This window comes from Rhinatrema bivittatum, chromosome 4 (assembly GCF_901001135.1).
Source record: "Rhinatrema bivittatum chromosome 4, aRhiBiv1.1, whole genome shotgun sequence".
Classification (NCBI taxonomy): Eukaryota; Metazoa; Chordata; class Amphibia; order Gymnophiona; family Rhinatrematidae; genus Rhinatrema; species Rhinatrema bivittatum.
The window spans coordinates 175421688-175446067 of NC_042618.1; the positions used below are offsets into that span (position 1 = coordinate 175421688).

The 24380-nt window shown below is 41.0% G+C and overlaps 1 long non-coding RNA gene across 3 annotated transcripts in view; it reads left to right on the plus strand.

Moving 5' to 3' along the window:
* Positions 1 to 21882, plus strand: part of LOC115090333 — a 164902-nt gene extending 143020 nt beyond the window's left edge. For 2 of the 3 annotated variants that reach the window (XR_003856373.1, XR_003856375.1), the window contains exon 4: positions 18638 to 21882. This is a non-coding gene — a long non-coding RNA (uncharacterized LOC115090333). Of the gene's footprint in view, positions 1 to 15633; positions 16043 to 18637 lie in introns of all 3 variants that reach the window. The other variant, XR_003856374.1, reaches the window with a different exon arrangement.
* Positions 21883 to 24380: the final 2498 nt, after the last annotated feature.

The window sequence follows — 24380 nt, forward strand, 5'->3', positions numbered from 1 at the left end:
GGCTGGTCTGGAGATGATTGGTGTGTGAGACAGACTGGTCGTGGGCACTAAGTAAGAGGACCATGAGTATAGACCTTCAGCCACTACTTTTGGTGTGTGCTACTGGCCTGCATGGGAGGAGTAGGAGAGCTGCTGGAGGGGGTTAGTAAAGGTGGCTTTTAAAGTTTATTTTTCTGGACTGACTGCCATTTTAATTACTGAATATTATATGATGTCTGCTGTTTTTGAAATATTTTATTGGTGTTTGGAGAATTTTAAATTTTTGAGTTTTTAATTGTTTGATATTATTCTGTTCATAGTTGTTGTGAAACATTTATTCTGCTTATTAGTATAGTTATACAATTATTTCTGTGTTGGGGTCTATAGCTGATTGGCTAGTTCTGTTTTCCTAATAGGAGGTGTATTGGTGTTTAGGGCCTGATTTAATATTTGTAGTGTTGCCTTTTCATAGGTAGGGTTGTTACTGATTGAGTGCATTCCATAATACAGGTGTAATTGTGTGCGGATTAGTTTGTGCATTACTACAGATCCTGGGAGTATGTTAGGTCGGTTCTGTGTATGTGACCGAGGTGAGGTATTTTACTGTATCAGTCTTATTTGTTGTATTTTCTCAAGAGGACATGCAATAGTGATAAACTGCTGTCTTTTCATAAGTAGGGCTATTGAGCCTGGTAGTTGGAGTTTGTGTTGCTATTACTGAGATGACACTAGAACCAGAATATATTTTTTGTAAGGTGAGTTGTACAGGGAATGTCATAATTCTGCTTTACATTCATAATTGTGGGTCAGGGGGGTTCCTGTGGATGCAAACTGTACTTTTACATTTAGCCCTATGATGGTCATGTGTTCAGTGTGCCGCACATGTGAGAACCATCTGTCAGGTGTGTCCCGACAGAAAAAAAGGTTGAGAACCACTGTGCTAGTGTATGCCAGATTAGGTAAGAGGTTAGTGAGAAGAAGCATGACAGGGACATTTGCCTCCCCCCCCCCCCCCCCCCACGATTCAGATCTTTCCCTTGATCTCGGATTGAATCCCCCAGATCCTGGAACCTCCCATTCATACCGCTCCCTTCTCTCCAGATTTAGGAAACCATTCCCGACCCCTCTGACTCTTTCTCCTCCATGCCAGACTCATTATCTTCCCCCCCCCCCCCTTGATTTTTCCCATCCTCTTCATCTTTGCTTCTTTCCCTTTCCTCATCTCCTCTCCTCCCATCTCCGAGATCACCTTCCTGTACAGATACTTGAGATTCCTTTTCCTTACCCAGACAAAAAGTTTGGAAAATAAAGTGGCAATGTTTGTCAATGTGCTTCAGATTTTTCAAAATTATGCCACATGATATACCTATGAGTTGCTGTTGGAAACCACAGGGCTGTGCCTTAGACCTTCTACGCCCTGTTGTCTCACTTAGAGAGGAGTGGGGTGGGGATGACAGCACCAACAGTGCCTAGGGCTGGCAAATTCCCAAATCCATCACTGATTTAACATAAGGACATAAAACTTGCCATACTGGGTCAGACCAAGGGTCCATCAAGCCCAGTATCCTGTTTCCAACAGAGGCCAAACCAAGTCACAAGTACCTGGTAGGATCCCAAGGGGTAGGTAGATCCCAAGAATAAGCAGTGGATTTCTGCAACTCCACCATAATAATGGTTAATGGACTTTTCCTCCAGGAACTTGTCCAAACCTTTTTTAAATGCAGCTATACTAATAACGTTCACCACATCCTCTGGCAATGAATTCCAGAGCTTAATTGTGTTGAATAAAAAAATATTTTATTAGTTTTAAATGTATTACCCAGTAACTTCATTATGTGGCCCCTGATCTTTGTACTTTTTGAAAGAATAACTGATTAACATTTACTCATTCCATGCCACTCTTTTTATAGATCTCTATCATATCTCCCCTCAGCCGTCTCTTCTCCAAACTGAAGAGTCCTAACTTCTTTAGCCTTTCCTCATAGGGGAATCGTTCCATCCCCTTTATCATTTTGGTCGCCCTTCTCTGTATCTTTTCTAATTTTTATCTTTTAAGATGTGGTGACCAGAACTGCATACAATACCTCAAGATGAGGTTGCACCATGGAGTGATAGAAGCATTATGATATTCTCTGTTTTATTCTCCTTTCTTTCCTAATAATTCCTAGCACTTTATTTGCTTTCTTGTCTTCTGCCATACACGGACAAGCAGATTTCAACGTATCATCAAACGCACCTAGATTCTTTTCCTGAATGCTGACTCCTAATGTGGAACTGTGCATTGTGTAGCTATAATTTGAGTTTCTCTTCCCTAAGTGCATCACTTTGCAATTGTCCACATTAAATTTCATTTGCCCTTTGCATACCCAGTCTCCCAGTTTTGCAAGGTCCTCTTGCAATTTCTCACAATCCTCTTGTGATTTAACAACTTTGAATAATTTTGTATCAGCAAATTTGATTACCTCACTTGTTCCCATTTCCAGATCATTTATAAATATATTAAAGCAGTGGTCCCAGAATGGAGCACTCCATTGGGAAAATTTGCCAACTGGTTAAGAGAGAGTAGGGCTAAACGTTAATCTACAATAGGACACTGCCCCCTCCCCCCCCAATCCATGACATTTTAATTTCCTAAGATGTGTCTCATGAGGGACTTTGTCAAATGCATTCTGAAAATCCACATACACTATCAACTGGCTCACCTTTATCCACATGTTTGTTTAAGCCCTCAAAAAATGTAGCAAATTGGTTAGCCAAGCGATGTTTTGCCTTAATCCATGTTGGCTTTGTCCCCTTAAACTATGCCTGTATGTTCAGCAATTTTGCTCTTTATGATAGTTTCTACCATTTTGCCTGGCACAGATGTTAGACTTGCTGGTCTATAGTTTCCTGGATCATCCCTTGGTCCCTTTTTAAAAACTGACGCAACATTGGTAACTCTCCAGTCTTCAGGTACCATAGACAATGTTAATGATAGTTTACAGATTTCTAATAGCAGGACCACAGTTTCATTTTTAAGTTCTTTCAGCACGCTGAGATGTATACCATCTGGTCCTAGTGATTTGCTACGCTTTTAGTTTGTCAAATTGCCCTAATATGTCTTCAAGGTACAGTCATGCGTTTGGGGTACAGAAATCCAAAGGAGCATATGTGTGTGTATGGGGGGGGGGGGGGGTTTGAGAGAGACTGGGATGATAGGCTGATTTGAAGGTAGCAAAGTAGTGTGACAAGACAGTAACTAGGGCAAAAAGCTGTACTAGGCTGCACAGAGCAAAAACCAGCAGGGAAAAGGTAGTGGTGATGTACGGGTCACTGATGCCTCGTATTGAATACTGTATTCGGTGCTGGAGGTCATATCTCAAATACAGAGAACATAGATACAGTCCAGAGAAGGGCAATCAAAATGATGTGGAATCTGCACCAGAAGACACGCGAGATGAGACTTGAGGATTTAAACAAGTATACTCTAAAGGTGAGTATAAAAAAATGCACAAAAAACAAACCTTTTCCAATGGAAAGGAAACTGTAGAATTAGGTCACAATCTGAAGCTCCAGGGGGATAGACTCAGGAGCAATGTCAAGAAATATTTTTTTTTCATGGACAGGGGTGGTGGATGTCTAGAATGCCCTTCTGGTGGAGGTTGTGAAGAGGAAAAACTGAATTCAAAAGTATGTGGGGTAAACAGAGGATCCCTTGTGGCAAGAGGATGGAAAGGAAGCACTGGAGTAACCATGGTTACTTTACTATGGGGGTTGGTAACTTTCACAGAGTTGCAGTTACAACCCTAGACACCTGCCTGGACAGACTGGATGAGCCATTTTTGGACTTTATCTGCCGTCGTTTACTATGTTACTATAAAGACCCAAGGTCATTCCTTGGGGGATTCAGAAAATACTAAAAGCTAATATTCAGGGTCAGTGCAGGCAGGCTTAGCCATGGCATCAGTGAATGGCAACTTTGTGTACTTAACTGAAACGAAATATAGTGGCCCACATAGCACTGAGAAGAAATCCAAGAATTTTTTGTTCAGGAAAGAGAATTGCGCATGTCTCCGTACGGTACCCAGTTTGGCTTTATTCAGTGAAACGGGCTAAAAGCTTTCTATATATAATGAAGAGCTGGAGTCCTGAAAACCTGGTTCTTACTGAGAGGTGAAATGCAGAGACCTCACGGGTCCCTTACGGATAGGCCTGCATACACCTGCACGCCCACAGCCTGCTGCAATTGGAGTAGTTTAAGTAATGGGGACTCGCTTGCGAGAGTTGTGGAAAGTACTACAGCAGATCAGGAAAGGTACCAAAAAGGTTCCCATAGCTAAATGTTGGCCAGCTGAAAGGGGAATAACTTTTTTTTTTTTTTTTTTGTCTGCACCTCATAAATTAAACCTAAACCATGTCTGAAGTTCCTGCATTCCAGAAAACACAAGTCTTGCAAAAATGTGGTCCTGGCTGGCATTGTCAGCCACAGTACCTGTGGTTTGGGTCCTCACTGTGAGGCACTGACATCACCTCTATTTATCATTTTGTTTTAGAAACCAGGTACAGGGAAAAGTTCCTCTTGTCGGTTAGTTTATTTAAAGTGGCAGTACGATTTGCTCTTCTTAAAACAATCTGACTTGGTAAGGCCTGAGCTATGTTCCTGCTCTTGAGATGCCCAAATCTACCTTTGTGTTTCTATGGAGGGGGTGGGTGCATGTGGTATTGCAAGAAACTGCCCATGTATTGAAGCCCTGGTTGTTTCGACTGGTTGAGAGTAGTAGTATTGAGGTGTTTTGGGGCATCTCCTCCTCCTACAAACTTCTTTGTCTGAGGAATTTTTTTTTTTAAACTTGTTTATACTTTGCCAAATCTCTGCAGGCTCATTTATATTTTTGTATTTCTAAGCTACTACAAACAAATTGCCCACAATGAGGGCAGTTTGGAGTGGGTTGGAATTGGTGTGCTGGTGGTGTCATTCACTTATCTGCAGGTGAGGGCTGTGCCCATTCTATGCTCTTCACTGAAATGATTGCAGTTAAATATTTGACTTCACCAGCCAATTTTTTTTTTGATAATTAATTTTCTCCCTTATTGCCGTGTGCAGTTTTTTAAAATCCCTTTTTAACCTTGCATGCTGGATAGATGGCCAGAAATCCGGAGCAAAAAAAACCAAACCCCTTTGAGTCAATACTGAAAGTATTTTACAGGAAGAAGTCCCAATCACTCCTGCAGTGCATTGGAGGAAGAAGATGGAGGAATAATTTCCTGGTCCAATAAGAGTGTGTCTTAAGCCTTCGAAATAAGAAACTCTGATGACATTCTAAGAGCCTCACGGTGGCGGATTATGAAATCTTTGAAGAAAGAGCTTTCTAGTTTTCCTGAGAAAGCAAAAACTGATTTACAAGAGGGAAACTGGGACCCAGACTTCAGCAGAATGATGGCTGAAAGTCCCTGACTAACCACTTGGTGTCCAGTGGCCTGGAGCCTTCTGGCTTGCAGCCCATTATTGACCTCATCTCATTAATGATCTATAGCAGTAACTTGTTTCTGGAGCCAAGTTAATCATCCACTTTGAGTTATCACATCCTCTATCTTTGCTCAACCTATTATATATATAAAATATATATATATACATATTTTTTAAACAGTGTGAAGTCTAGCAAACTTTTCAAGGAGTAATGAGTCAGTTGCCGTTCTGAAAGGGAAGTGAGTCAGCAACCATTAAACAAGATCTCCTAAGGCTATGCAGACAACACCTGTCTGGAACATGGTTATTTATTAACACGTTACCTACTGTACAAAGGTGTTGGAAATGCACATACATTTTAATAAATAGATTCTGACTATAGCTTAGTCATATTTAGCTTCACACAAGTCCATATCTTATTGAAGCTGATGCTATTTTCTTAACACATGGAGGTTTGAAGATTGGGTAAAGTTGGATATGACAGTTGTCATGTGGTTTTGGTTTTTTTTTCTCCTAAAATTTGGTAGCGAAGGACCAACTGTACTGTCACCTCTTACCGTTGTCAGATTTGATCCTAATGTTGGTTTTTCAGAGGTACAGGCTCACTACTTGCAGCTTCCACAAGTCTCCTCCAATAACATGTCCGTAGGATCCACTGAGATTGTGTTTGAAGTGGGCAGGCCAGATTTTCTGTTAGCAGACACGTGATCCTGCCTTTTGCTTTGTTGCTGTTTGACATGTCGCTGTGTTGGACCCTTGATGACATGTCTTGCTGTTGGAGAATAAACCTGCAACGTGGAGTTTATCCACTGTTTTACAGGTGGTTTAATCTAGTACCTTCCCTTTAAAGGCCTAATCTTGGCATTGCATCTAGGTGATATTTAATATCCATAAAGTATAGCATTTAGATGGGCTAATACCTTTCCCTCAAACAGATATTGGCAAAATACTAAAGAGCTGTTAACAGTATCTCTATTTCTTTCCCATATGCCATTCTGGCAATAGTACTGAACCAGGACTGTACATATAAATGGAAACACTGAGATGAAAAAAAAAAAAAAAGGTAGAATATTGTGAAGTAGCAAAAGAGATTTAATTTATTTTTGAAGTGTAGCTCTGAAGTCCCGGAACAAATGACTAAAGTGAACCCAACAAGCTTAGATGTGTAACACATGTAATACTCTTTATTTTTTATTTTTTTAATTTGTCGTTGGTTTGCCTTTTCTTTCTGGGTGCTTCTTGTGTTCAGAAGTGAATGGGGGATAGCTTTGCCTGGCTGTTCCGCTCTTAGATTTGAATGCACACTGCTTCAATTTATATGCAAATCTCTCATACATATTCATTAGGGATATCCTGAAAACCCAACTGGTTTTGTGGCCCTTGAGGACTGGAGGTTCCCCTCTGACCTAAAAAGGGAAAAGGTTTACGCAGGGAGATGTGAGGCTTTTGTGTCCTTCAAAATGTTAAAGTCCTCCTTTAATTTCTAAAAGCTGGCAAGTACTGGTTTCTGTTCTGGTGATGGGACCATGAGGGACCTAGTTCTGCTGTGGCTATGGGGGCCGGTTCACTAAAGCTATGCTACTGCGCCAAAGTTTTTTGCTAAACACGGCACGAGTAACTGATCTGCGCAAGGCCTCAAGATGTGGCGGAGACCCGCTTTGATATGTGAGAGAAGTTTACAGGATAGGGGCGGCATGTCTCTGATCAGCTTACAAGATAAGGGATTGAAGTCTTAGCCTATGCAGGCTGCGATATCTCTGTGGTTTATTGGTATTGATTGCTACCTAATGCATTCCTAGCTGGAAAGACTTGAAAGGTTTCACAGGCCCGCCTTGTGCAAATATTATAATTCTGAATGCTGGCTGTGTGATATATATAATCGCACACCTGGGAAGCATATTCTAATATCACAGGACATGAACTTCTGGCCAATCATGCTTAGAAAATGCTGCTAGTTTGGGGATCCCTAGTCTATAAACTATGGCACGTGGGCTGGACCTGGCCTGCAGAGCTCGTTTGGCCAAACCTGCCAGGCTTTGCCGTCATGTGGCCAGATTCCACCTCTGGGAGTTGGGGTTTAAAACAGAAACAAAATAAAAAGCCTGTAGCTGGCTGGGAGAAGATACCTCCAGAACCTGTGCTGAGGGGAAAACAGTCCACGGGCGAGGAGGACAGGCTGGGCCAGCAACAGATGAGCAGAAGATACGATGTCATCATCTGAAACAGTAAAAAGGCCCTGAGAAGGCCCCCATCGGGAGGCCTGGCTTGGCCAGTGTGAAATGAGTGAGGGAAGGGAGTAGGGGTAAGTGAGAGGGGGAGAGGGGTGTGCTGCAGCGAGTGCAGATGGAAGGGATGGAGAGGCCAGGGAGCATGGTTCTCAAGGTTGTGGCAGGGTTTGCCATCTTCTGGGAAATCTTGAAATATTACTGGTGTATTAATCTACCATACCTCTGGAAGCCCTGTTCCTTTTCTTTTCCAGTATTCAAAGCATCCAATGCAGCAGATATGCGCCCCCCCCCCCCCCCCCAGTTCACCTGCTTGGCAAACTGAGGTGGACACCCCTCCCCCCAACCCTCTTGATTTGAAATGTCCTATAATGTTCTCCCTCTTAAAGTTTGGGGGACCCCTGTTATAGATGGTTAGAGATAAAAAAAAGATGACCCAGAGACCTCAGAAAATATCTGTACCGGGTAATCCAGAATTGGGTTAAACAAATGTTTTAACTGTGCTGATTTGAGTTGTATTGTGAAGGAAAAAAAAACCTCTTTTTGACCCCCAATTATACCAAAGAGCATAAGATTTGTACCTCTAATTACCTGCAGTAGTGCTGATTTTCTGCCAGGTTGCTGACAACTGGAACTTTTCTAAACTGTGGTAGATTTTCCAACCTCTTCCTCACTGGAGCCAGAGCGGAAGGTGGGGGCCACTGCTAGCCCTAACCTGGTACCCTTTTTTTAAGGAAAGATACCACTGGTTACCTACCTGTTCTTCAGGAAAGAATTTGGCCATCAGCTGATGTTCATAAGCTGGTGCAGTGGAAGAAGCAGGATACAAAGGCTTTTAAATAAGTATGATAAAATGATATGGGAGGAGTGCCTCCTGTAAATACTATTTGCTGCTTTGTGGTTCAACCAAATCTATGAAAGGGTAAGGCAGGATTACATTTTATTTCCACTTTAATAGCCCAGTGAAAAAAAATTGGCCCCATATCATGTACTTTTTTTTCCCCTCCAAGTTACTCTTGTCTTGACCCTCATGGGAAACAATGAAAGAAGGTCATAGAGGTCAGGCTTTCTTTTGGGACCAGCAGAGGTCAAAAGGATGTTAACCAGAGCAGACATAAGACTGAATATGACATGCTAGGATAATTTGCAGTGGGATAAATGTATGAAAACAGCATCTTTTTTTTTTTTTTTTCTGATCTATATACAAAGCTACACCACAAGGCGTCAGAACTTAACAGGGTTGCTGAACTACTGCTGTAGGTAATCTGGTTTGGCTGTTGCAACAGCTCACACCCTATGGGGTCCAGTGTATTGGTCTCTGGAGATGCTAGCAATAAACCAGCACAACATAAACAGAACATCTGGAAGCTTTTAAGTGTGTTTTATAACACGTTGGTGAATGCTGTAAGTTTGTACAGAGTTTACAGACTTATAAGATGGAAGATATTGCAGAACCCAAGGCAAAGTAGTCCCCCCAAATGCAGGTTTGGTTAAACAAATTGTAGTATTGTAGAAAGTCTGATATTAAAGGAAACATGGCACTGCATCCATGAAGAGGAAAGAAAAGTCCTCAATTTGGTATACTGCAAAGAAAACTTTAAGTATGTCTCAGGAAATCATCCCTAGGGGAATCTGGAGAAATAGAGTAATTTTCAATGTCCCCCCCCCCCCCTTTTTTTTTTCTCATGCGTAAACATTTCTTTCTGTAAGGCTTATGCAGGAGCCAGGGAGTGATTTAAGAGTAGACATTAATTGCCCCTTTTTTTAAGCAAGACCTGACTTTTTTTTTTTTTTTTTTAATTGTAATGCAAAGGAGGTTGGAACTCCTATTCTCGGGCATCTAATTTCTGTTTCCGTTAATCTGTGCATTACACACGTCTTCACTTAGCTTTCACCGTGTTTCTTCTGGCCCATGCATCCCATGTGAGCCTCTGCCAATAACTACTGGTATGGTGGAGGGTCCTATGGAAATCAGCAGCTGCACCGGGGGAAAGGTTTTACAATACCTTCAGTGAGCTGCAAGTGACTTCTTTCGGGATCGGTTACAACTTGAGAACCGGTTGGTGGGAAAATTCTTTAAGGCAGCCTGGATGCAGTGTTAAACAGTTGAGTGTGTGTCTGTGTGTGTGTGTGTGTGGGGGGGGGGGGGGTGTGTGCAGTGGCTGGCTCCATCCTCCCCCCCCCCCCCCCCGCTCTGTGCAGTAGAAACCCGTAAATATTAGGGAGCCGTCTGCTCTACCTTGTCCGCATGCGCGGGAGCAGCGAAGCCCCCGTCCCCGGCAGCGTGAGTTGCTGGCTAGGCAGGGCACCCATCTCCAGAAATAGCAGCGGCTGGAGGAGTCGCTCTGTGCGTTTCGCACGTCAGTGCCTCTGCACGTTGACACAAATAATTCACCTCCCTCGGTTACTCAGAAAACGGAATACTGCCTGTAATAACTTGGGTGTGGTTTTTATCCAAATAAACGAGTACAGTTAGCATGCGGGGTTAGTACCGTTCCCCGTGCAACAGTAAGTCGCTTCATGCAGCTTCCTGGCTTTGGACCGTGAACTGAATCTGTATTTTCTTTCCCCCACCTTGGATTTTCCTAAGGGCGTAGGCATACTGTCACTGGGAGGTTTTCATGTTCACAGCACACACTTTGTGCGTGTTTTGTTTTTTTTTTCCTTTAAGACCCTTGGCTACCGTCTGCAGTTGCTCGGCAACCAGAAGGAAGTCCGGAGGTGCTCCATCACTCACTCGCCTACTGTTTGTTAGCCCTGTTGACTTGGCCAAATGTTTACTATTTGATTTTAAAAGAAAACTTTACCCACCCTGCATTATGCAGTCCTGCCAGTGTGCATATGGCCGGTTGCAATACTGCGAATCGATTTCAAACTTTTTTTTGTACATTCGTTACCCTTCTTTCTTGATTCCCTCCCTTCACCCCCTGGAAACAGCACTATAGTTGCCTCATGCACACTGCGTCTGATTTTTGCCAGAACTGTAGCAAGGCAATTTGGTGCCTATGGCCAAATTAATGTGTGCCCTCACAGAACATGAGCTTGGAGGCTCCCAATTTTTTAAACTTAACATTTTAACATTATTGTTTATAAGTAGATATGTGACCCTGATCCTAAAACTCATATGGATGTGATCCTATTTATTCATTCTTTCAATTTTGCTATATATATATTGCCTACATTTTGGAGGGGTGTGTGTGTGTATTGCCAAAATGTAGGCAATATATCACTTTGTTCATGCCCATTAATCACTAACAAGAAACACTCCTAATGGAGTGGGGTACAAGTACAAATCAATCTCTCCCAAACAATTCTTATGATTTAGAAAAATATAAAAAAAAGGCATTCATATTACATTAACCATTCATAAAATATACATTATATACTCAAGTATTTTTCACCCCAAATATTATTTAAAAACATTCCACTCATAGTGTTCATTCATAAAACATGTTCAAAATTAATCCTTATACATGAAAACTAAAAAGATATAATCAACATGTACTTGATATTTCAATCCTTTCTTGTCATTTTTTTCTTTAACATAAATCCCTTTTCTTTGCATAAATCACACAATACATATCTCAATGCTTTACTTTATATCAGTCTGTCAGTCATTGGACCCAATCTCTCTTCTCCATCAAACCCTTGGTCTTTCCACCAATCCGAACAGGGTCCTCGTTTCACCTTCCGGCTTCATCAGGGGAATTTGAAATCGGTGATTTGCAAATGTTCTTAATATACCACTATGCTTGAGGTATCTTGCCGAATTTGTAGATAAAGCACTGGTCATCCTTGAAACTCCAACTTTCCTTGCTTGAAAGTCAAATTCCTTGTCTGCATAAATGCTCACAATCCGCATCAAGTTTAACCTCAGAGCGCTTAGTCTTTCATACCTCCTTCGGCCGTGAGAGAGGCTGAAGGAGGTATGGAAGACTAAGCGCTCTTGAGGTTAAACTTCCGAGGATAAGACACAATGGAAGTATGAAATACTGAGTTTCATGGAGGATATTGGTAGCAGCCAGCGGAAGAAAGCAGTTTGATGGTGACTGGATGGCGTAATGGAACATTGAAGAGATAAATTTAACTTTTTTTGATGTGAGGTGTGAAGCCAGCAGATTGTGAGCATTTATGCAGATAAGGAATTTGAATTTCAATCAAGGAAAGTTGGAGTTTCAAGGAAGACCCAGTGCTGTATCTACAAATTCGGCAAGATACCTCAAGCATAGTGGTATATTAAGAACATTTGCAAATCACCGATTTCAAATTCCCCTGATGAAGCCGGAAGGTGAAACGAGGACCCTGTTGGGATTGGTGGAAAAACCAAGGGTTTGGAGAAGAGAGATTGGGTCTAATGACTGACTATCCCTATTTTTTAGGGCTTATCAATACCAAAAAAACACTCCTTCCGGAGTGGAATACAAGCACATACCAGTAATTCACAATTGATTTTATTTATTGTCGCTTGAAAAAAAACCCACTAATTTGACATTTGCCATTCATCAAAAAATGCAGTTTATACATATCTTTTTCATATTAAATTTTCTCAATTAAAAAAACATCCCCACACAAACACTCAAATCACTCATAAAAATTATCTAATGTTCTATCGTCCTCCTTGTGTAACTACTATCCACTATCACATTAGAACACACTATATTAAAAAGTAATACACATTGTATCCGATGTTCCCCAATCTTTCTATTTAGTTACTTGATTACTATTTTTTAAATGCTCCATTCAATGTTAATTTGCTCCCCCTCTACCTTTCTACTGTATCTGAATCCTCCACTTGATTATTATGTTACTCCCAACAGGGCCCTTGTTTTGCCTGCCGGCTTCTTCAGGGGAATTTGAAACCAGTTATTTGCAAACAATGGCTCTCAGCATGATTATATCTAAAAACATCTTTAGGAGCATTCTAGAAACATATACTTCCAAATGATTCTCTCGTTATTGTGTACATCCCACTTTTCCACTGATATCCTGTTCTGGAGATACACCACTGGTCTCTCTTAGAGCTCCGACTTCACTTCAAGTCAGAGCTCTGAGAGAACACTTTCAAACATATTTTAATCCAAAAAAGACCTCTTTCTTTAAGCAGTAGGGGTGATAAAGGAGTGTGTGCCTTAAACCATAATATTATGCCTTTTTCTCTATTAAATTATATATTTTTTATTATATTAAACTAGAGTCTGGCTTTCACTGACAAAACATTTTACTACTAGGCACATTGTGATGCACTATAAACCCCTTCTAAAACATACTCAGAACTTTTTGTAGAGAACTGCCTTACTATAATTGCAACAATCTTATTTATGAAAGGGAAGCCATGCAATTACTGTTACAGGCCTTAGAACACCAACACACCTCCTAGAATAACAGAACAAGCTTTATTTCCCTACACAGATACATTAACAGAATCCCTCAGGGCAGACATACAAGCACAACAGACTGATCCTTACCTAATACAAAACAAGGGCCCTCAAATTAGAAACAAACATGCAGACAAAAACTGAAATGGAAACCACTTTGTGGACAGTTAATTTGGTCATGGTCGTCTTGTTCTTCCAGGATCTTCTTTCCATTTTTCATTTCTTCTTTCCTCCTTTCTTACTTTCTTTCCCAATATCTATCTGACACTGATCTTTCCCTTGCATCTTTTGTTCTCTATTTCTCTCTTCTCTGCCCTCTAATCTGAGCTAACCTTCAACCCCCTCTTTTTCTCATGTACCTGCCAGCTTTCTCTTATACTCTCACCTCTTCCGATTCCACCATCTTTCATGCTTCCTCAGCCTATTCTTTTTTCCCCATTTCCATCTTTTCTACACACCATATCAACCTTTGTCTACCTTCCTCTGCCTCTCCAGCTGCCTTCCTTGTCATGCTTTTCCTCCTTAGCCCCTTTTTCTTCTGTCTCTTGTCTATTGCTCCTTTTCACTACTTTCTCAGGCTCTTTCCCACCTTCTCACCTTCACAACACTCAACTCTTTCCACTGCCTCTCATAGTCCAGGTCATTCACTCCCTCACTTGTACCTTCGCCAGCTCATCTAATACCCCCCCCCCCCACACACACACACACACCCAGTTGCCAAGTTCCTTCTGTCTACCCTAAATCACTACTTAGTCTCTATGTACCTACTCCCTGCATCTGCAGGTCCTTGTTCTGATTCCCTGTCCTCCCGAGTTCCTGCTTTTATCCCTGGTAGTCAGTTCTTGTTCTTCCCCACTCACCCACCACTCAGTATGAGTTCCTGATCTTCACCTGCTCTCTCCCCCAGTCCCCAAGTGACGGCCCCATTCTTCCCTAGTTCTCCCAACCCCTGGTCCATTCTTCAACCTCCCAGTGCCCCATTCTCCATTCTTCCCCCTACTCTCACTCTCCAGTCTCCCTTCTATACCTTATCTCCCTCCAAATCCCCACATCTTTTCTGTTTTGTAAGCTCCTTTTACTACAGATACATCACCTTTCCTCTTCTGGCCCATGGTTTGAAATCTCAACCCTGTTTAAAATTGCAGGGTTCTGCCTCTATGGAGCCCCATGTGGTTCAAACAGCAATTTGAACCCTGCAGGGATCTGTAGGTAGAGCCCCACAGTTCAAATAATGGGACTGAGATTTCAGCCTCAGGGTACAATAGGTGCTGGCTGTCAGGTTTGGGTGGGAAAGGGGGAAGCATGTGTACCTCTTGATCCGCCGGCCCCACGGTGGATTAGCATTCAGGCGTGGGCTGGTGGCGCCTTTGCGCAATAGCGCCTATGGCCGAGGCCACATTGACCATAGGCTAGCTGCTGATTGCCATCATATGGGCTACGATGTAATAAATGGCATAACTGAATGAACTAATTTGGTGCAACTTGTGGGAGACAATTTTGTGCAGATTGTTTTGAGTATGAATTGTCTCAGGTCTTTAGTGGAATTATAAGGGAGCAGCTTAACTGCTTTGATGTGCTTTTGCCCCTACTGGGATTTTCCCCATTAATAAATCCAGAGCAAGTTTTGCACTGGAGAAATTTGCCCCCTAACAGCCAAATAAAAATGTTTGGTTAACTGAAGGGTGGGCATTACTACAGAAATGTTCCTTTAGGGCAGGTCATTTTTCAGAAGGGCTTCTGCAGGTAAAACAATGTGTTGGTGCTCAAATTGTCATCTACTAAATCGCCATCCCAGTATGTGGGTAAATGTATGTAACTGTCATGTTCACCTATAAATTTACCTGAATTGAGCCGAGGCATTCCTGGGGACGGGGCTGGGAGCAGGGTTTGGACTTCTGCACATACTTTGTAAAATCTGATGGCATTGCATACACTTTCAGGAAGACTTTGTGCATACCAATTAGCAGGTTCTGGGTAAACTTGGTGGTACAACTTTCAAAGCGGACTTGCACGCTTAAGTCTGCTTTGAAAAGTGTAATGTGCTTGCGTTTTTGGCTACTTATGAGGACTAATTTGAAAATGGCTCTCCTCATAATTGCTAAGGTATGTGGTAATGGACGAGGAGACCGGCTGATCGGCTTTCTCCATTTCTTAATTCCAAAGCTGTGGTGGCCCCTGAGACAGCTTGGTCTTGTGATGTCATAATGCTACCAATTCAAGAAACTCAAAACATTGACCCCCTTTGACATTGGGAGTTCATTTTCCCAAGAAAGCAGTAGCTGATCCTTTTTTTAGGGAAAGGCCAATTTTGGATTACAATCCAAGGTTAAATCTTAATGATCCTCAAAAATTGGATTAAATGTGGTTATATATGCTTTGCTTGGAAATTTGGTGACCTTTGGGTGGGTAAGATGTAGGAGATAAGTGTCTTGAGTTGTGGAACACTTGTGGCTAGAATTTTAACTTGTTTCCCCGTAAGTTGCTTACTTCTCCACTTGATGCAAACTTGTAGGTGTATTTCTTATTTTCTGTAATTATGTTTGCTTATAGATGGTGCTGTAATAATCTGATTTCACATTTTGATTTTATTTGTGTTTTGAAATGCAAGATCAAAAATTGGATTTAAATAGTCAATCTTGCGGAGGAGTCAAGATGGCCATTGACATGCTGCTGCATTCAGAAGCTCATGAAGGTTTTGATTTAACCTGCAACAATGGTCAAAAGGAACGAGGAGATTTGCATTACCCTGAGGCTTCGACTCCCATTGTTGGTCTGAATGACTCTTGTGGATGCTTTAAGTTCAGAGGGAAGATCTTCCTCCTCCTCCTTATCTGCACAATGTTGGAGCCACCACCGATCTCTTTGCTTTACCCGTGTGGGTTGATGACTTGCTAGTCATGCAGATGTCAGAGGGATCATCAGGGAATGCTGGTGCTGAGAACCTGTGTAGTAGGAATCCTACAGACAATCTCTGGATTCAGATGCCCAGGTTTCCTGGCTTGATGAGTTCTCTGGAGGTAGGAGTTAAGGAGCGCCTTGTTTTCAAGCATTGGCCTGGATTTATCAAAATGTGGTAAATATCGCATGCGATGGGAAGAGAGGGGTGTGTTTTATGGTAATAGGGAGTTTATCGTAATTTGCAGTAATACATATGCGAAGAGCTAAGTTACCACAAATTGCGATAATTTTTCGCACTTTGAGATAAGTGCCAGAATGTGATATTTCCTACATACAACCACTGGGGAGACCACGTTTATAGAGCGAGAGAGAATGGGGTTAGGGGCCACTTTGACATTCAATATGAGATTGACCCTCGGAGTGAGGAAACTCACCCAAAGATGAGATTCCTAGCTTGATGTTACCCAGGTAGAGACATCTCTCCACCCCCCCCCCCCCCCCCGAGGTCTCTGCTAGTTAGGTGGGTGCTCTGGGAGCTTCAGACTGTCAAAACCGGCATCACGAAACACATCGCAACGGGTCATGAGCCGTAACGCAAGCTATCGCACGGCTTAATGCTCCTGAAAACGTTGTAGCTAAAATCGGCGTTAAAGCCATGCGATAGGGTTTTGCAAAAAGGTAAACCCAGCCTACTCCCGCCCCTAACTCCTCCTCCTCTTTTTCGGATTTGCATCGCACCATACGATACGGGGCTTATCGCATGCGAAAACACCTTAACGCATTTTGATAAACGAAGGGGATTGTTAGTTGCCCAGATCCCACTCTGATTACGTTTGCTCTTTCTCCATTTACCAAAGCTTCCATAGGAAGTGTTTTTGGGAGAAGTCTAGGCTCTAGCTGCGAACATGGAACGTTCACGGCTCTTTGAATTTATTCAGGCAATCTCGAGTAAATTTGCCTATTATGACAATTTGACTTTAAAACATGGTGAGAGTCTTGCAAGGTGTTGGGGGGGGGGGGGGGGGGGAGTGTGTCCTTCAGGTTTCGAATTCTGCTTTGATTCAGGATAATTGTGTTCTGCATAATAAGATTGATATGTTAGAAAATATTAGAAGGAAGACCTTGCGCTTTACGAACTTTGCAAAATTTTATCTCCTAAAGAGATAGAAGCTTTTTCCTCCTTTGACACAAGTTTATTTGCCTTTGGCTGAGGAATATAGCATTGGAAGGAGGATGTAATCTTGAGATGAAGTTGCCTTTGGATAAGATACATTTAACAGCAGAAGAAACTGTTACAAGAGCAGTAATCATTTTAGAGCCTGAACTGAACTCTGAAAGCTTTTTCATAAAGGCAAACTTTTATGGTGTACTCAGATTTTGTACATGTGCACAGGACAGAGGAAAAGCTTTTTTTTTTTTTTTTTTTGTCCTATAAGCAGAATTTGATTCAGATGGGAGCAGATTTTTTTCCCTCAGGTTTTATTGACCAAGAGAAATCTGTTGAAAAAGTGGAGAGAGTCTTGGAAGGAATTCAGGGACATGTACATGTTTTGTCTAAGGATAATATTTCAGTACATAAGTCAGAAATCCTGGAGAATATTACTAGTAGTAGAACTCCAGTTTTATAAATTTTGCAAGAGTGGCATCCTCCCCTCAGCTACAGGTGCTTCAGAGATTTTATGGAGGCTTTAAATGTTCCTGAAGCTGCTTGTTCACCTAATAGCAAAGGCTTATTCTTTATTTAAAAAAAAAAAAAAAAAAAAAGGCTCAAAAGATGCTTCCCAAGTCTTTTTCATTTGATTGTTTTTTGGACTTCACTGTGTCCTTAAAAGGAAGGAAGAGAAGTTTCCAATGCTTCTACTTTGTTTGTTTTGTCCTTGAACCAGATAGAAACTGGGTTTTAAAACTCTTTGGTTATAAAGATGGCCCTTTTTTAAACAGTTGTTGCTGTTTTTCCAGATGTAGCTAGGGTTAACCCTGTGGGGGGAGGGGGAGGAAGAGCAATTCTCATTAACGCACCCTCCAGTTTTACAACCGGGAGGCAAATTTTGGTTAAATTCTTGCAACTATGTAGTCCAGCTTCAATCTCTTTTTCTATGACTTCTGGCCTCCCCATCCCGCAGCTCACAGCTTTCCTTAGTTGTAGGACTGAGAAGAGTGGTAGCCGAGCTTCGTTTCCCTCAGATTCCCTTTTTTTTTTTTTTTTTTTTGCAGTAGTGATCCCCCACCGAAATAAGGCCACCTCTTTTTTTTTTTTTTTTTTTTTTTTTTTTTTTTTTCTCCCCTAATTTTGTTTGTGTTTAATGATTTTCAGGATCTTTCCCTCCCCCTGAATATGGACTGGTTTTTGTGACTTGTTAAATCTGTTTCCTGATTTATTACTGTTTCCATTACAAAGCTTTGTTTTGTAATTATAAGTGAATGAAGTATATCTATTAAAAAAAAAAAAAAAAAGAAGTCTTTGCTTTTAGTTTGCATTTCCAGTTGTTATAGTCCTTTTCAGGAGCCATTGCCTTGCACCCAATATCTGGCTTACACATAGTAGAATTTAGCTTACAGCTTAGAACTGCCACTTTAAATATGGTGTTGCTTTATGCAACACTTTCTGATTTATTTTTTTAAAATTTTTTTATAAAGGCTTTGTTGTCTCTCCAGTCCCCACACCTCAGCCCCAAACAAATCAAGTTACAGTCCCCTGTTTTCTCTGTTCACAGGTTATCCACCTGGAGATAAACTTGGAAGGAAAACAGACCAGGAATCCTTTTACAGCACTTTCATGACAGCTTCTCACTTTGTCGTAACCTGACGTGCACATAGTCATCTTGAGGAAATCACCCTAGCTAGCCTTTGGCAACGGACGTCTGAAGCTCAGATATGAAAATCAGCAACCAGCGAGAAATGTTTCCCTGCCGTGCATTATCACAGATGTGTATGGGATTTTTCAGCTGTAAATTTATGCCATGTTGACACTGGAAATGAATCAGTCATGGAATGGGAACTATTGGTCTTCATAATTAATGTTTATTGTCTAGAGCTATTACTATTTATGATGTATGAATGATCTACCTAAGTTACACGCTATTATATAAGCCCTGAAGAAAACTTATTTTATATTCTGTACAATAATTGCAGGTTAATCGCATGGAACAAGTAAAAAAAAAAAAAAAATCCTGTGATCTAGCCTGATATCATGAACTGACTTGTGACACACTTGCCCATTAACTGGTGACAGTTGCAGATCCTGCTTGTCTGGCCAGTTCTGTCACCTCGACTTGGTCAGCCCTTGTCCAGTGTCCTCAACCCACTCCCCCTCTTTCACTGGGCTTCTCTGCTTGGAAACAGTGGTGTTGGGACTATTTTTCAAGATGGCTGAGGATAAACTCTTAACTACTATTAAGCTATCCCTTCCAAAGACTCTTAATTTACCCACTGCGCTGGTTCCACGTGTGGTGTGTGTTCTGTTGGGTCTGGGACTCGGCCCTACATATCTCATGTAAGACGCGCTTTTGATCCGTCACAGCACACTGGGTCAGCTGCTTGGTATCTTGGGTTTTTTGGGGTTGGGAGGGAAACCGTTATAACTTAATCCTCTCCCTGAAACAAAGACTCCCTGCACCATTTCAAAGTCTATAATTAAAATCTTCATTTTATATAAACACTTTTATATGCCACCTATCACAGCCCAACGTTCCTAAGCGGCTCACAGTATAACGCATACAGCATGTATTCAGAAAACAGCACATAATAAATTTCAAGTTATTGGGAGGAAAGTACATCTCAATAGTGACTGACTTTCAACCCCCAGGTCTCATTCTGACTATCACTTGGTCTCTCTTCTTTCTGGACTGTTCTGCATGATGGTTTTTTTCCAGCTGTTTCCATAGGGACTGAGCTGCATTTTGAGTATTAGTCTAAGGACTACTAGGCTCCCACATCCCAGCTACCTTCCTTATCTCTAACAAAACAAAACAAAAATGTGTTTACTTGACTTGAAAAAGAGACGGCACTGTGTCCCACCGGACAGTGTCCTCTCCAAAGTGCTGTGTTCCTCGTGCCAAAGATGTCTCCAAAATAACACATCCCTGGTGTTTTTGGATTGCATTGCCACAGAATTAAAGGTTTTTTGTTTTTTAAATAAAATCATGAAACATTTAAACTCTAAAATCTGTTATAGTTTTCCTTTTCTTTCATAATATTTATATTATGCAAATGTGAAGGTGGTAGCATTTAAAAAGAAGTCATGAACTGTTCCTATCTAGCTTTTTTTTTTTTTTTTTTTTTAAACATTTATGGCAAGGAAAATTGTGGTTGTCTTGTCAGGTGGAGGGCTTTTCTCCTAAGGGCCTGATTTTATCAAGGTCTTTTCTCAGACACCAGATGGAGAAAGGAATGAGCAAGGGCCCCTAGTGTGGTTCCCCCATCCGCTCTCTGGAACAATCCCGAGCTCTGTCGTATGGTTGTCTTCCATTCTCTTGTACACTGGTGACGAGAAGCAGCATAGCATCTACAGATTTGTAACTTCCGTAAAGAAAATATTCCATATGTGTGGGTGTGTATATTTAAAAAAAACAAAAACCCAGCAAAAATGCCTGAGACTGTTGCCCTGACAATGCTAACTTTAAGAATCAGGCAACAATTCCACAGTGCTCTTTGCACAAGCTTGTGTTTGCACTATTTTTTTCCTATGAAAATAATTTTACCATCTAGGATCTGCAGGAAATTTAAAGAACAAAATATACACTAGCTTGAAATTGTTTAAGCAAACTGACTTGTAGGCTTTTTGTCTGTCGTTTGCTCAAAACTTAATGTGTCTTGAATTCATGGAGTTCTTTTCTTGATCTCTATTCACAAGACCATGCTAGTTTCTCTGCGAAGGAAGTTTGTTAGGTAATAGACAGACCAAACCTTCAAATCACCATTTGGAAAACTTGTTTATTTCCTTCTATGGGTCATAAGATTAGAGTCTCTCTCCATTAAACAACGTCTCAGTGTTGGTGTTCGTAGCAGTTCTACAGAGTCTGTTTACAGTGATATAGACTAAATTCATAGTACTAATCCAGAATATTTTAATAACCTTGCTAATTACAGCATATCATGCAGTTAAAATTATGCAAGAGGAGGAATCTAAACGCTTGATAATCTATTTCATTAAACTTTAGAAAAAGTACTATATTTATCATTTTCCATTGCATTTACTGCAATTAAAGTGTATTCTGGACTTACTGCTTCTGTGTTTTAACATGCTAAATATCTGGATTCCTTGAGAAAATTGGGGTTTTGCTGCTCAATGTGAAGCCCAAGTACTATTCCTCCCCCCCCCCCCCCCATGCAAGAATGGTGGGAGAGTGACTCCTAGCTCATTCTTCCCCAGTCAAGATGCTGGAGGTTGATCTCATGTGATGCACAAGAACCAAGACTGGAAAGTGTTCTGGGATCAACAGTCTCCATGGTAAAAATACCGTACTGGCAGATATGGAGAAAGTCCTGGATTATCTGGGGCTTTTTATAACAAAACTGATCTTGTTTTGCATTCTTCTCTATTTCATGCTTTTTGAGATAGTTTTAGTAGTAAGTGACATTAGAAAAGAATGGTACATTTTTTAAAAGGCAAAAAAAAAGGGTGATTTTATAACTACCTGCATAACTTTTCTTATTAAAATGCATAAGCTTGCTTTCAAAATTATCAAGCTTATTACACTGCATACAGAGTCCCACTGCTTTCTATCTACCTCCTCTATTATATAATAATGACTCTCCACAGACCAGTTATTAGACAGGTCACAAAGATGCAATGCTAAATGGCGCAAATTTCATTGTAAAATTACAAAGTTCAATATAAGGTTACAAAGTTCCAATGTAAAATAGGAAGTCTACATTGATTGACCCCTCTGTTACACTGTAAACTGGTGTGTTGTGTTTGATTAACATCAGTATAGAAAAACAAATTAAAAAAAAAAAATCTGAAATAAAATAGAGGAACCCACACAATGTTATGCTTGCTCTTTATAAGGTGTAATTTGTTAATTTATTTGCATACATTTTAAAATAAAATATGCACATAAATTTCAACTCTGCCTCCCGGAATGCATTATTTGAGGATATGTGCATACTTCTATGCACACAATCTCTGAGAATTTTATAACAAGCCATTTGTGTATAAACCTGTGTTTTATACATAGAAATGGTTTGGAAAATGAGCCCCTGAAAGCTGATTTGATGGTTCAAAATCTATCAAAAAAAAAAAAAGAAGCTGAGGAATTACAGCCTAAGGCAAGGATAGTGAACCTCAGTCCTCGAGTGCCACAAAACAGGCCAGGTTTTCAGGATCTCTGCCTGGATATGCATGAGATTTGCATAGAATGGAGATAGTGCATGCACGTTCTCATGCATATTCACAGAAGATATCCTGAAAACCTGACCTGTTTTGTGGCACGTGAGGACTGGAATTCATCATCCCTGCTTTAAAGGATTCAGTAACTTTTTCTGCTGGGAAAAGGGCAAAACTAATTTTAGTTTTGGTTTGTCTGCCTTCCAAACAAAACTCAAGGTGAGTACAAAGTACCAAACAAAATATAAAACAAACTGATACAACAATCATCAAAATAGTATCTATAATGTATAGCATGACATAAGGTAATCGTTGGCAGAAAAAGACCCAAATGGTCCATCTAGTCTGCCCAGGAAGACTTTTATTTATTTATTTATTTTTAAGGGTAGTAACAGCCCCTCTGTGCAGGTTATCCCCAAGCCGCCTCTTATGGCTAGTAATTGCCACTCCATTCAGGTTACACCAGTTAACATAGGTAACCCCTTTTCTTAATTTCCATTCTTTAGCTACAAAGGATCCTCTCTTTATCCCATGTCTTGAATTTCATTACTGTACTTGTCTTCACTACCTCTTCTAGGAGAGCATTTACGTTTTTAGCGTGAGGTCTGCATTTACAGACCCTTTGACTGCAGGTATTGGGTTTTTTTAAACTTTATCATTTTATATACAATACACAAGCATAAACTTGCAAGAAATAGCAAATACATAGAAATCCTCATAAGGAAAGAAAGGACCACACAATTTAGAGCAAATGCTAACAGACCACAATGAGAGCCAAGCCCAGAAAGGGAGTAATAAAGAAGAAAAACTTCAACAAAGGAAATATGTATCTTCCAGTGAGAAGTGTTTCATTATATGTGATAGAGAGCCAATCCCAACCATAATGCCCTCTACCCATGATCAGGAGCTCTAGAATTAATAAAGGATCTAAATTGAATGGGATCCAAGAAAACAAATTTCTCTAAGGAGAAACTGATACATTTACATGGAAAATGCAAGAAAAAACAGATTGATCTTGTTATGCATAAAAAAGGCTTTCCTATGTACCTGAGTAAAAAAAAAAAAAATGCCCTTAAAATCAGGAAAAATGTGATGTTTGCCACCCATGAAAGAAATATTCATAGCAGAAAAATACAATTGGAGGATCAAATCTTGATCAAAATTTTGAAGAAAGATCCACTTATTGTGACTGTGACCCATCCTTCCTAAAGTCTCAAGAATGATTAGAAATTCCTGATGATTCACCTCCAGAATTCAATACAGCTTGGACAGCCCCTACACCATCTGACCTTTTTACATGGAAAAAGGTAATAAGCTTTATGGATCGGAGGAAGAACGTCTTTCATATAAAACTTGAAAATTTCTGAAGGGGACACCATTGAGACTACAGGAAAATTAAGTATCTTGAGATTTGACTATCTTGCAAAGTTCTCAGACTCCATCCTATGGCGCATTGCAGAATTATCTTCCCAAGATCAGTTGCCAATGCTGAAATTTTCTCCGCATGAACCGAAGAAAGTCTCCTGAGATTAAATTCTATCACAAGTATTCTTGGTGGAATTCAAAGAAATTAGGAACTGCTGCACAGAGGAGAGCACTGTCCAAATAATTCTCCAGGTTTGTATGAGAAGAGAAGGGGGAGGCTCCATGTGGATAATGCTGCAGGCTCACCTTGATGGAAAATTGCTGAGGTTCCAGGACCAGGGGTTGCAGCAGAGAAGTGAGATGCTCCAGCTTTGCAACCCTGCTCTTCAGCGCCCTGGGTAGATGCAACTGGCACCCCCCCCCCGGTCAGCTTCCAAACTCTCCTGGCCTGTTGCATTGGTTGGCAGAATCTCCTGCAGGCGCATCGGAGAAGGCAGCATCCTGTCATCGGGGCTCAGCGATTATGTCTAGTAGCACTTCAGGCCACCACACCGCTCCCCTGGAAGTGGTGGCTTTGAAGATCAGCCGCACAGGTTTCCATGCAAGGAGCAACTCCGGAATTGTCAACTGATGCCAAACAGGACTCGAAGGGCAGAGGGATCCCCTCGCAGCCTCCCATGTTTCTTCACCATAATTTGAGGAAAAAAAAAAAAAAAAGGAAAAAAGTCACTGGAGCGCTCTCACTCAGCATTCTCACCTGATGT